Source organism: Daktulosphaira vitifoliae, unplaced genomic scaffold, assembly GCF_025091365.1.
Source record: "Daktulosphaira vitifoliae isolate Bord-2020 unplaced genomic scaffold, ASM2509136v1 Scaffold_1, whole genome shotgun sequence".
Taxonomy (NCBI): Eukaryota; Metazoa; Arthropoda; class Insecta; order Hemiptera; family Phylloxeridae; genus Daktulosphaira; species Daktulosphaira vitifoliae.
In genome coordinates this window covers 16,240,530-16,251,859 of record NW_026099572.1, presented here as the reverse complement: position 1 = coordinate 16,251,859, position 11,330 = coordinate 16,240,530, and the positions used below count along the sequence as shown (strand labels likewise).

Below are 11,330 nucleotides of genomic sequence, written 5' to 3'. Positions count from 1 at the left end.
AAAAAAAAATTTCGGACTTTATCTTATCTTCATGGTGAAAATGGCTACCGAATGCTATTTTTGTGTGAAAATTTTCGATTTTGTATTTTCCATTTTTAACTTTATTATGCTATAACTTTTTGAAAAATGTATGAATCATTACAATTTTTTTATTATAGATGCATGATGTCATTACCTATCATTTGACATACTTTTTTTTTAAATCGGACCATTTCCCTTAATACAGGGGGGATTCAAAACATAAAAATGCATATAGAAAGTAGAACTTTTTCAACTTAACTTTTGAAAGTGTTCCGGAGGGTCTGACACTTTTATATATATCTTAAATTAAAGCTAATGTAATATGCTTTATCATGAAAAAAAAAAATTTCGGACTTTATCTTATCTTCATGGTGAAAATGGCTACCGAATGCTATTTTTGTGTGAAAATTTTCGATTTTGTATTTTCCATTTTTAACTTTATTATGCTATAACTTTTTGAAAAATGTATGAATCATTACAATTTTTTTATGAGAAGTAGTATTTATATAGATCTTTCATTCGACATACTGTTTTTTTAAATCGGACCATTTCCCTAAATACAGGGGGGATTCAAAACATAAAAATGCATATAGAAAGTAGAACTTTTTTAACTTAACTTTTGAAAGTGTTCCGGAAGGTCTAACACTTTTATATATATCTTAAATTAAAGCTAATGTAATATACTTTATAATGATAAAAAAAAATTTCGGACTTTGTTTTGTCTTCACAGTGAAAATGGCTACCAAATGCTATTATTGTGTGAAAAATCTCAATTTTATTTTTTACATTTTAGCTTCGATGCGAAGCTGAGAAGGTATTAATTTTACTATGATGTGTTTTAGCTTCGATGCGAAGCTGAGAAGGTATTAATTTTACTATGATGTGTTTTTTTATTTTTTTTTTTTTTTTTTTATTTTTTTTTTTGTGTCTGTGAACGCTCAATCTCAGCTCTCGCTGGACCGATTTTGATGAACAATATGTCAAAAGATCACAAATCGTATCTAGTCGAAGACATTACCCTCAAAAATTGAAAAAAATTCCCTCGTTCCCCGTAAACGGGGGAAATCCCCCAAAAAATTACAAATTTAAAAATCGCTAATTTTCGATATTTTTTCAATTTTTTTTACTTAAAATTGCCATAACTTTTTTAAAAATGACCGAATCAATATAATTTTTTTTTTTATAGATACCTTAGATAATTACCTATCATTTTATATATTTTTGTGAACATTTGACCCTTTAACAGCCCAAAGGATGGGGTTTCAAAATGGTAACTTTTTTACAAAAAATTAACTTTTTCAACTTAACTTTTGAAAATGTTCCGGAAAGACTGACAATTTTATATATACCTTAAATTAAAGCTAATGTAATATACTTTAATTTGAAAAAAAAAAATTTGACCTCTGGACTTGTCTTCATGGTGAAAATGACTACCGTATGCAAAAATATGCTATTTTTGTGAAAAAATTCTTGATATTATATTTTACATTTTTTAACATTATGTTGCTATAACTTTTTAAAAAATGCATGAATCAACTTTATTCTTTAATGATAAATACTTTATATATACTTCTTTCATTCGACATACTTTTTTTTAAAATCGGACCATTTCCCTTTATACAGGGGGGGTGCAAACCTTTTAAAATGCGTATAGAAAGTAGAACTTTTTCAACTTAACTTTTGAAAATGTTCCGGAAAGACTGACACTTTTATATATATCTTAAATTAAAGCTTATGTAATATACTTTAATTTGAAAAAAAAAAATTTGACCTCTGGACTTGTCTTCGTGGTGAAAACGGACATCAAAGTTAAAGAAAAACGTACGATTTCCGTGAAAAAAATCTCGATTTTATATGTTATATTATTTAATTTATATTTTATATAACTTTTGGAAAAATGTATGGATCTATATTATTATTTTTTTATAATAAATATTGATATACCCCTTTCATCTGGCACGCTTTTTTTGTAAATCGGATCATACCCCTTTAACAAGGGGGGTCAAAACTTTAAACATGCGTATTGTTACTACGATATTTTCAATTTAATTTTTGAAAGTATTCCGGAAATACTGACACTTTTAAATATATCTTAAATTAAAGCTTATGTAATATACTTTAATGTGAAAAAAAAAAATTTGACCTCTGGATTTGTCTTCATGGTAAAAATGACTACCGTATGCAAAAATATGCTATTTTTGTGTTAAAATTCTGGGTTTTGTATTTTATTTTATTTTAAAATACCTGACAAGGGGAGTACAGATTTTCATAAATATTATATAAATTAAAATTGATATAGTATAGATAGTTAAACTTATTTAAATATGTTTGTTTCTTTTAAGTCGAGAAAAATAACTTTGAAATTTGAACTAGCTTAAATAGCCAATTTTTCAACCGCCGGAAGCAACGTACGGTTGCCGAGTTGGTAAAATTTATGTTTTACACGCTTGGGGTACGAGGTTCCAACCCGCATATGGCAATGAATTTTTTGCATTTTTTCTTAATTCTTTTTAAGTTAGTATAAATTTTAACTCGTTTGATTTTTATCACATTTAGATTCAATAACTTCAATAAAGATCAAGGATCCCATCACTTTAGTCGCCCCTTGCAAGAAGAAATTTCTTATTCGTATTAAAATTATTTTACTATATTTTAAGTTTTCGCTTCGATGCAAAGCCGAGAAGATATTTTTTTGTGACTATCATTTATTTTCTCTGCTCTAACTTGACCTACTTTTTTCAACAATACGTCAAATTACTACAATTCGTATCTAGTTGAAGATATTACTCTCAAAAATTGAAAAAAAAATTCTAATTTATCAATTAAACAGTTAGTTATTACATCGTCTCCATAAAGACAATTAAAATCATTAATTTCTAATGTTTTCAAAATATTTATTAACGAATGAAGTTTGATATGATAGGTTTCAACTACAAAATTAAATCATTTTACTTTGTAATTTAATAATTTTTTTACTCTATTTGTGTGTGCTACTACTAGACTATAATATTACAATTTTTTTTTGTAACATGTTGCTATATAAATCATTTCTAAAAAAAATGATTGTTTTTTCTCCTGAATTAACAATTGATTTTTACAAATATAATCAAATTTTATAATACACTCAATTGAGTAAATCTTTTTAACAACTTTGTTTTGATTGGTACATTTAGTTAAAGTAAATCATTAAAATTAATTAAGTTCTCAATATTTCAATTATAGAATCTTTTCAACAAACAACAAAAGTTCCTAGGAAATTATTACTATTACTTCTATTTAAGTTATCTATTACCATAAAAATGCAAAAAAATATTGAGCTTTTCTGATAAATTTACAATAAATAGTAATTATAAAACTTTCTGACTGCATATTGATCTTAACGATACAATTTTTTTAATTGTCATAAAATTTTCTATTTAATTATGTCAATGTCAAACTTACCAATTGAGCTAAAAGTTATGGTAAAATAAATTTTTTTTTTTTATTATAAACATTTACAACAATCAACTTTAAACGATTAACAAAATAGGTTAAATATGTCATTTTCCTTATTTTTAACTTATTAATAATCAAATTAATATTAAATATTATATCAAATCAGTATTAATTTAAAACAATTTTTTTTGTTCTTAATTATTTTTTTTTATATGTAAAAACTATTTTTTAATAATATTAAAACTTAGAAGTTATAGAAAAAGTCTAATTGCACATTTTAAAACATCGCGAAAAGTTGATTTAGAATAGTATATTTTTGTTTCTGATGGAAGTTCCTTGTAGTCCAGTGTATAAAACTTATAACTTTGTTAATTGTTATAACTTTATCAAAAATGACCAAATCAGTATATTTTTTTTTATTTAGATGCATGTCTTTATCTATCATTTGGTTTTTTTTATAAATCTAACCCTTTACCTGCCCACAAGAGGGATTCAAAATATTAACTTTTTTTTTTTTAGTTAAAGTAAATCATTAAAATTAATTCAGTTCTGGATATTTCAATAGTAGAATCTTTTTAAATATCAAAAATTACTTAGAAATGATTACTATGATTTCTATTTAAGTGTTCTATTACGATAAAAATGCAAAAAATAATGAGTTTTTCTGATAAATTTACAATAAATAATAATTATAAAACTTTCTGACTGCATATTAATCTTAAAAATAACATTGTTTTAATTCTCATAAAATTTTCTATTTAATGATTCATTCTAGTCAACGAAGGAGTAATTTTGCAGAATAGCAGAAAAAATTCCCAACAAACTTTTTTTTTTTTTGTTTTAATTAGGCAATTGGTGGATTATTCCAAAAGCAACATCAACTCTTATTTCTTTAATTATATCATGATTAGTAGTTCTTTGATTTTAAAATATAATATTTGAATATATACTAATTATAATTATTAAATTTAGTATGAAATTGATATTTAATATTGTAATTTAAACGGAGAAATTATAAAAATAATAAAGAAGTTATATTTTGCTTTACTTTTACGTGTATAAAAATTTAAAGGGCTTGATACAATAATTTTCAATAAAAACTGTTTGTTACTATAAAAAAATGCACTGGACTACAAGGAACTTTCATCAGAAGCAAAAATATACTTTTCTAAATCAAATTTTCGCGTTGTTTTCAAATCTGCAAGTAGACTATTTCTATCACTTCTAATTTTTTATATTATTACTAATTATATATATAAAATAATAATTAAAAGAAAAAAAAATTTGTTTTCAAATTATTACTGATTTGATTTTTAATATGTTAAAAATAATCAGTCCAAATTTTCAATTTTAACCTATTTTTTTGGTTCTTTAAAGTTGATGAAAAATTTTTGATAAAGATTTATGAAAGTTTATAGTAAAATAAATTGAATATATTACCATAACTTTTAGCTCAATTACAAGTTTAAAATTGACATCTAGGCCTGTCAACAAAGGAAAAATTGCGGAAAAAATTTTGTTTTTTTAAAAGTTGAATTAAAATATGTATAATGACATACTAATAGTCCTCAAGATTGGAATTGAGCTTTTTTTTTAAATCCTCGCAAAAGTTCAAAAATATGAGCTTTCTTAATTTTCTCAAAAAAAAATATTTAACTTACAAAAAAAAGTTTCGCACAAAAGTTGTTTAAAAGACAATTATAAATAAAAATATAATCTTATATTTTTTCATTTAAACAAATATTTTTCGAGTTACATTACATTTAATATGAGTAATAAAATTTATATTCCATTTTTTTCATTTTACGGTTACTTTTTATCATGTTATACTTACATTAGACACAATGTTATAAATGCATATGTGTGTATGTGTGAGTTTATTTATTTATTGTATCATTAAAGTGTAGTGTATATTGAGATACAACCGATAGAGTAGGTAATTGATTTGACGCTATATTATTTAAACCCAACTAAACGCTAAATTGTACATTCCGAAATAACAATCATATTATGTCAATTGCCACCGGAATATCTGGTAATATTTTTCTTTTTCTTTGCCTTAATCCCAACTACTTGGGGTCGGCCACCCTTATCCTAAGCTTCCACTTGACACGATCTCCCACATCTTCTACGCTCACATCAGCTGTCCTCAAATCGCATTCAATAGCATCCCTCCATCTCTTTTTTGGTCTTCCTCTATCTCTTCTTCCTTCAACATTCATTTCTATAACTGTTCTTACAGCTTTCGATTCTTCTTTCCTCATACCATGACTAAACAATCTAAGTCTATTTTCTGTCATCTTATCCACGATTGACGCAACACCTATACTTCCTCTTATATGCTCGTTCCTTATCCTATCTTCTCTAGTCACTCCACTCATCCAACTAAGCATTCTCATCTCTGCTACACTTATTCTCTGCTCTACTTTCTTATCAACCGCCCAACACTATGAACCATACATCATAGCTGGCCTCACAATTTCATACTAAATTTAAAAACTATAATTAGTATTTATTCATATATTATATTTTAAAATCAAAGAACTACTAATCAGGATATAATTAAAGAAATAAGAGTTCATGTTGCTTTTAAAATATTTCACCAATTTCTCTAAAGGAAACACTATCTACAGATTTGCATCGAAGCGTTTCTTATGATAGTGATTTTAATCACTGTCAGATATCATCTATACTTGTCTCATCTATGCCTCGTCCACACTGTGCCTCGACCCCACTGTGCCACCGTTTTTTTTAGATAGTAGTTAAATACTATTTTTTTAACTCATTCCTCTCAACAGGTTATGGGACCAGACATTTGGTGCATAAACAAAGTTTTTTAAATAATTATTCAAAAAAGTGCGTTGTGCGATTTTTTTCGTGTGTTCGAGTGCAGATATTGTTTAATGTGAACATTTAAAATCTGTATTGTAATAGTTTATCTTGACACGGTCCCGCGTCGTTTCGCGTTACACGGAACCCCGGAACCTATGCCGCCTTTATCAGCCGTCGCCCAACTATTTGTATATGTAATAGTTATAGAGTAATAGTTTGATTGACTAATATCACGTGCGATATGCCACTATACAAAGTCAGCAAGCGCCACACGTCCGACAACATCTCGCCGTTAATATACAGTCAATCATCTACGTGACACCTATAGGTATTCGTTGTCTGTAGAAAAACCAGTTTTGCCTTCCTCGCCTCACCGAGAAACATAAGTTTTTAACACGCTTATATTAGTTTCACTTGTATGTATGTATGTATGTATGTTTATAACTCTCCAAACGCCACGTGTTATCACATATTCCGTCGTCTAGACTAGACTTTCATAACGCATTCACCTCACCCCACGACGGCAACACTATTACTGTGTATAAATTTATTTTTGGTTATCGTACCCGTGTGCTTGCCATCAATATTATATATATATAAACAAATTTTTATTTTGACTGACCAATACTATCCGCGTACCATACGGCTTATGTATANTAAGTCGCATTATTTGTATAAATATATATATTCTAATTACTATTAAAATTAATATATTAACACGATTTATTCTAATTAAGAGATATAAAGTATTCATTCGGATTACGAGGGATGATTTCCGTATCGTCATTTTTCGTCACTACCTCCACGTTCCGGGAGTGAGTAATTTACTCGCCTGCTGCTTTTCTTGGATGTGGTAGCCGTTTCTTAAACTCCCACTCCGGAATCGAACCCTGATTGCCCTTTACCCGTTACAACCATGATATTGATAGTAACTACTATCATAACATGTAACTAAAAAGTGAAAAATAAATATAGTTAAAAAACACTAAAAAACACGCTTTTAAAGAACANAAACACGCTTTTAAAGCACATCGAACTAAAAAGTTAAAAATAATTTTTATAATAAGCTTAAAACAATAACGAACGAAAAATACTAGTATTATTGTGAAAAAAAGCGTGGGTGCTTTGTGCCATATTTTTCGTATATTGAGTGCCCGACGCTTTTATCACAATAATACTAGTACTTTTCGTTCGTTATTGTTTTAAGCTTATTATAAAAATTATTTTTAACTTTTTAGTTCGATGTGCTTTAAAAGCGTGAGTAGGGTAATTTGGAGAGAGCTGGGCCCCCCGCCTCACCCACTCACCTTCCTATCGGTGGAGGAAGTGTACGGGGGGATTAAATCTAACGTAAACTAACCTAATGTAATGGTGGGGGAGAACGATGAAACCCAACGTAAACTAACATAATGCAATGGGAGGACGAAACCTTATGTAAACTAACCTAATGCGGGGGGAGGGAGAGGATGAAACCCAACGTTTTCTAAGAATTTTATCATCGACTAGCAGACGCTTAGGTAAGCATATGTCTGACATTAAAGGTATAATTATAGTAGAATGCTCATAAGCGTCTGTATTTTTTTGGGAAAAATTTTATATTTAATAAACTAACAATGTTTTCTAAGAATTTTACCATCAACTACCAGACGCTTAGGTAAGCATATTTTTTTAATATTGAAGATGTCATCATATAGTAATAATCATTATCGTATGAATTTTATGAGAACGATGGTATCGTTTGTCGTTATGGCATTATAATTTCTAAGAATTTTATCATCGACTACCAGACGCTTAGGTAAGCATATTTCCGACATCAAAGGTATCATAATATTATATCGCTCATAAGCGTCTGTAATTTTATGGGAAATAATTGTGGCGCTGTCTGTGTATTATTAAATGTATAGCTATAATTTCTCAGAATTTTATCTTCAGTTACCAGACGCTTAGGTAAGTACATATTCAACATCAAATGTACAGCTATAATTTCTAAGAATTTTATCATCGGCTACCAGACGCTTAGGTAAGAATATTTCCCACATCAAAGGTATCATTATATTATATGGCTCATAATCGTCTGTAATTTGATATGAGAACATTTGCGGCGCTGTCTGTGTATTATTAAATGTATAGCTATAATTTTCTTAGAATTTTAGTATCGGCTACCAGACGTTTAGATAAGCATATTTCCAACATCAAAGGTATCACCGTACAGTAACGATCACTTTCGTATGCATTTTATGATAAAAATGACACCACTGGATGTGTTTCACGCCTACGCAGTATTTTATTCTTTACTATATAAACGGTGAAATACTACTTGTCCTGTCACATTTGTTTTTAATTGTCATTAACGTGCAGTTGTCATTTTGAAAACCAGAAATTTATTATTTAATAATTTACACGTATAAATAAAACCATGAACCAGCAAGATCAAGCGTCTTCTACACAAGGTATGTAAAATTTTCCAATTATAAACTTATTTTATTTTAATAAATTTATTTTTAAAATATTTTTAATTTTTAATTTTTAAATTCATAAATTTATTAAAAATAATAAATTTATTAAAAATAATAAAATAAATCCAATACCTAATTTTATTATCAATTTTATTCTAATTTTCAATTTATTTTATTATATATAAAAAAAAAAATTTCTTTACTTTACTTTAATGTATAAAAAAAATAATTTATTTCATTTTTGATTAAAGTTACTTCTGCGACATCTGTTTCATCACGTCAGGCGGCTAAGCGTAGTAGGGCTAACAACAGCGCGGTTAGGTCGAAAAGGTTACGTATGCAATTGACGGATACCCATGATTTCACTGAGATCGATTCCGCATTGGATCGGGGGGCCGTTTGGTTTTATCGGAAGAACGTGGAGAATTTCGCGAGCTATCGAGATTTTCTGCGCGCCGTTAAACCCGAGCTTGTGGTCAGACTCGCTGAAATTGTAGGTAACCGACCGATCAAGTATAATCTCAAATTGGAGGCCTCATATCATATACCGCGATCGGAAGCACCGCCCGAGGACCGTGCCTTTAAAACACGAGCTAGAGCATTGCTATCCGATACAGATATCGGGTGTGCGGTCGATGAAGATTTTGAGGTTATGCTCGCCGAGGAAGACGTGTACTCTGGGAGGGGTAGCGGCTTTACTTTATCGCATATCGACGGCATTATGCTCAGCGTATACAAGTATACGCCCCTCGCCGGCTCATCATATATTCCGATTCCGTCCGAAATTAATAATAGAAAAGCAATCATCAACCCACAGAATATCGATCAGTCTTGTTTCAAGTGGTCTATTTTGTCGAGACACGTCAAGGGAGACCACAAATATCGCGTTGATCGAAAATATTTTAACGAGGAACACAGGTATAATTTCACAGGGTTGACGTTCCCCACACCTGTGTCCCAAATTAAAATATTTGAACGACAAAACCCTAACGTGTCTGTCAACGTGTACGGCTTGGAACGAGACGACGTTAAGATGAAGTGGTTGGTGTATCCGCTAAGAGTTGCCGACCAAGAACAACAGAATCATTTTGACCTATTGTATATTGGCGACTCTGAAAAATCACATTACGCGTACATTTCAGATTTTTCTAAGCTTGTTCGTAAACAAAAAACCAGACACCAAGGTCGCATATACACTTGCAAACGTTGCTTCACCTGCTTTGATGATCGGCCTAAAAAGCATATTCTTCGGGGTCAACAAGCGTTGGAGCAACACAAGTTGATATGCGGCAAAAATAAACCAATTTTACCTGTTATGCCGGCAGAGGGCAGTAAGGTCGAATTTGAAGCGTGGGTAAAGACGCAACGGTTACCGTTCGTCATCTACGCCGATTTTGAGGCCTTACTGGAGAAAACAGACGATCGTATGGGTGCATACACCAGGACTGTGCACACCCACCATCCCATGAGCTATGGGTTCATGGTGAAAACATCGGACGATGTACCCTCCGAGCTCCTCGAACGCTACGGTATTCCACAATCACCGGTGATATACCGTGGCTCCAAGGATCGCGAAGAGGTCGCTAAGGCATTCGTGATGGCTGTAACTGAAGTGACGCGCAACATTTCTAAATTGTTGCGCAAAACTAACGTTCCTATCAGAATGTCTGCCGATGATGTGCGCAGGCACGGGGAGAAAGTGGTATGCGACTTATGCCGTTCAGCATTCAAGGATTCCAACCCTAAAGTCGCAGACCACTGCCATTTATCGGGGCGATTCAGACAGACGTTGTGCAATGCATGTAACCTAAAAGTGAAGACGGTCAACTTTGTGCCGTGCTTCTTACACAATCTATCAGGTTACGATGCGCATTTCATCGTCACTGAATTGGGGTACGACGACCAAAGGATTTCGGTCATACCGAATTCCGAGGAGAAGTATATTTCAGTCACGAAATACGTAACCAATTACTTTTCCATACGGTTCGTCGACACCTTCCGGTTCATGGCCTCCTCCCTGTCCACCTTGGCCGGTAACCTAATGACGCCTGATTTCGTTAAATTTCGGGAAACGGCCAAGGTGTTCCGTCCGGAAGACATGTTGTTGGTGACGCGTAAGGGCGTATACCCCTACGAGTACACTGATAGTTGGATTAAATTGGACGAAACGGAACTACCGTCTCATGACGCTTTCTATAGTCAGTTAAGTGAGTCGAATATCGATGATGATGACTATAGACATGCCACGGAGGTGTGGAACCGTTTCGACTGCTCAACCCTCGGTGAGTACAGCGACCTATATCTTAAGATCGACGTGTTGTTGTTGGCTGATGTGTTTGAGAACTTCCGCGACATCTGTATTTCAACATACAATTTGGACCCGGCGCACTATTACACCGCGCCTGGTTTTAGCTTCGATTGTATGTTGAAGTACACCGGGGTGAAGCTGGAGCTCTTAAACGACTACGACATGCTACTGATGGTGGAACAGGGCATTCGTGGTGGGTCAAGCACTATGCAAAGGCCAACAATCCTAAGACACCAGATTACGATCCGTCAAAACCAGACTCATGGATCGTGTATCAA

General features: G+C 31.4%; 1 protein-coding gene across 1 annotated transcript in view; it reads right to left on the bottom strand.

Moving 5' to 3' along the window:
- LOC126902444 (GATA zinc finger domain-containing protein 14-like) overlaps window positions 1-11,330 on the bottom strand; it is a 32,237-nt gene that overhangs the window by 7,053 nt on the left and 13,854 nt on the right. The gene's annotated exons all lie outside the window — the stretch shown is intronic.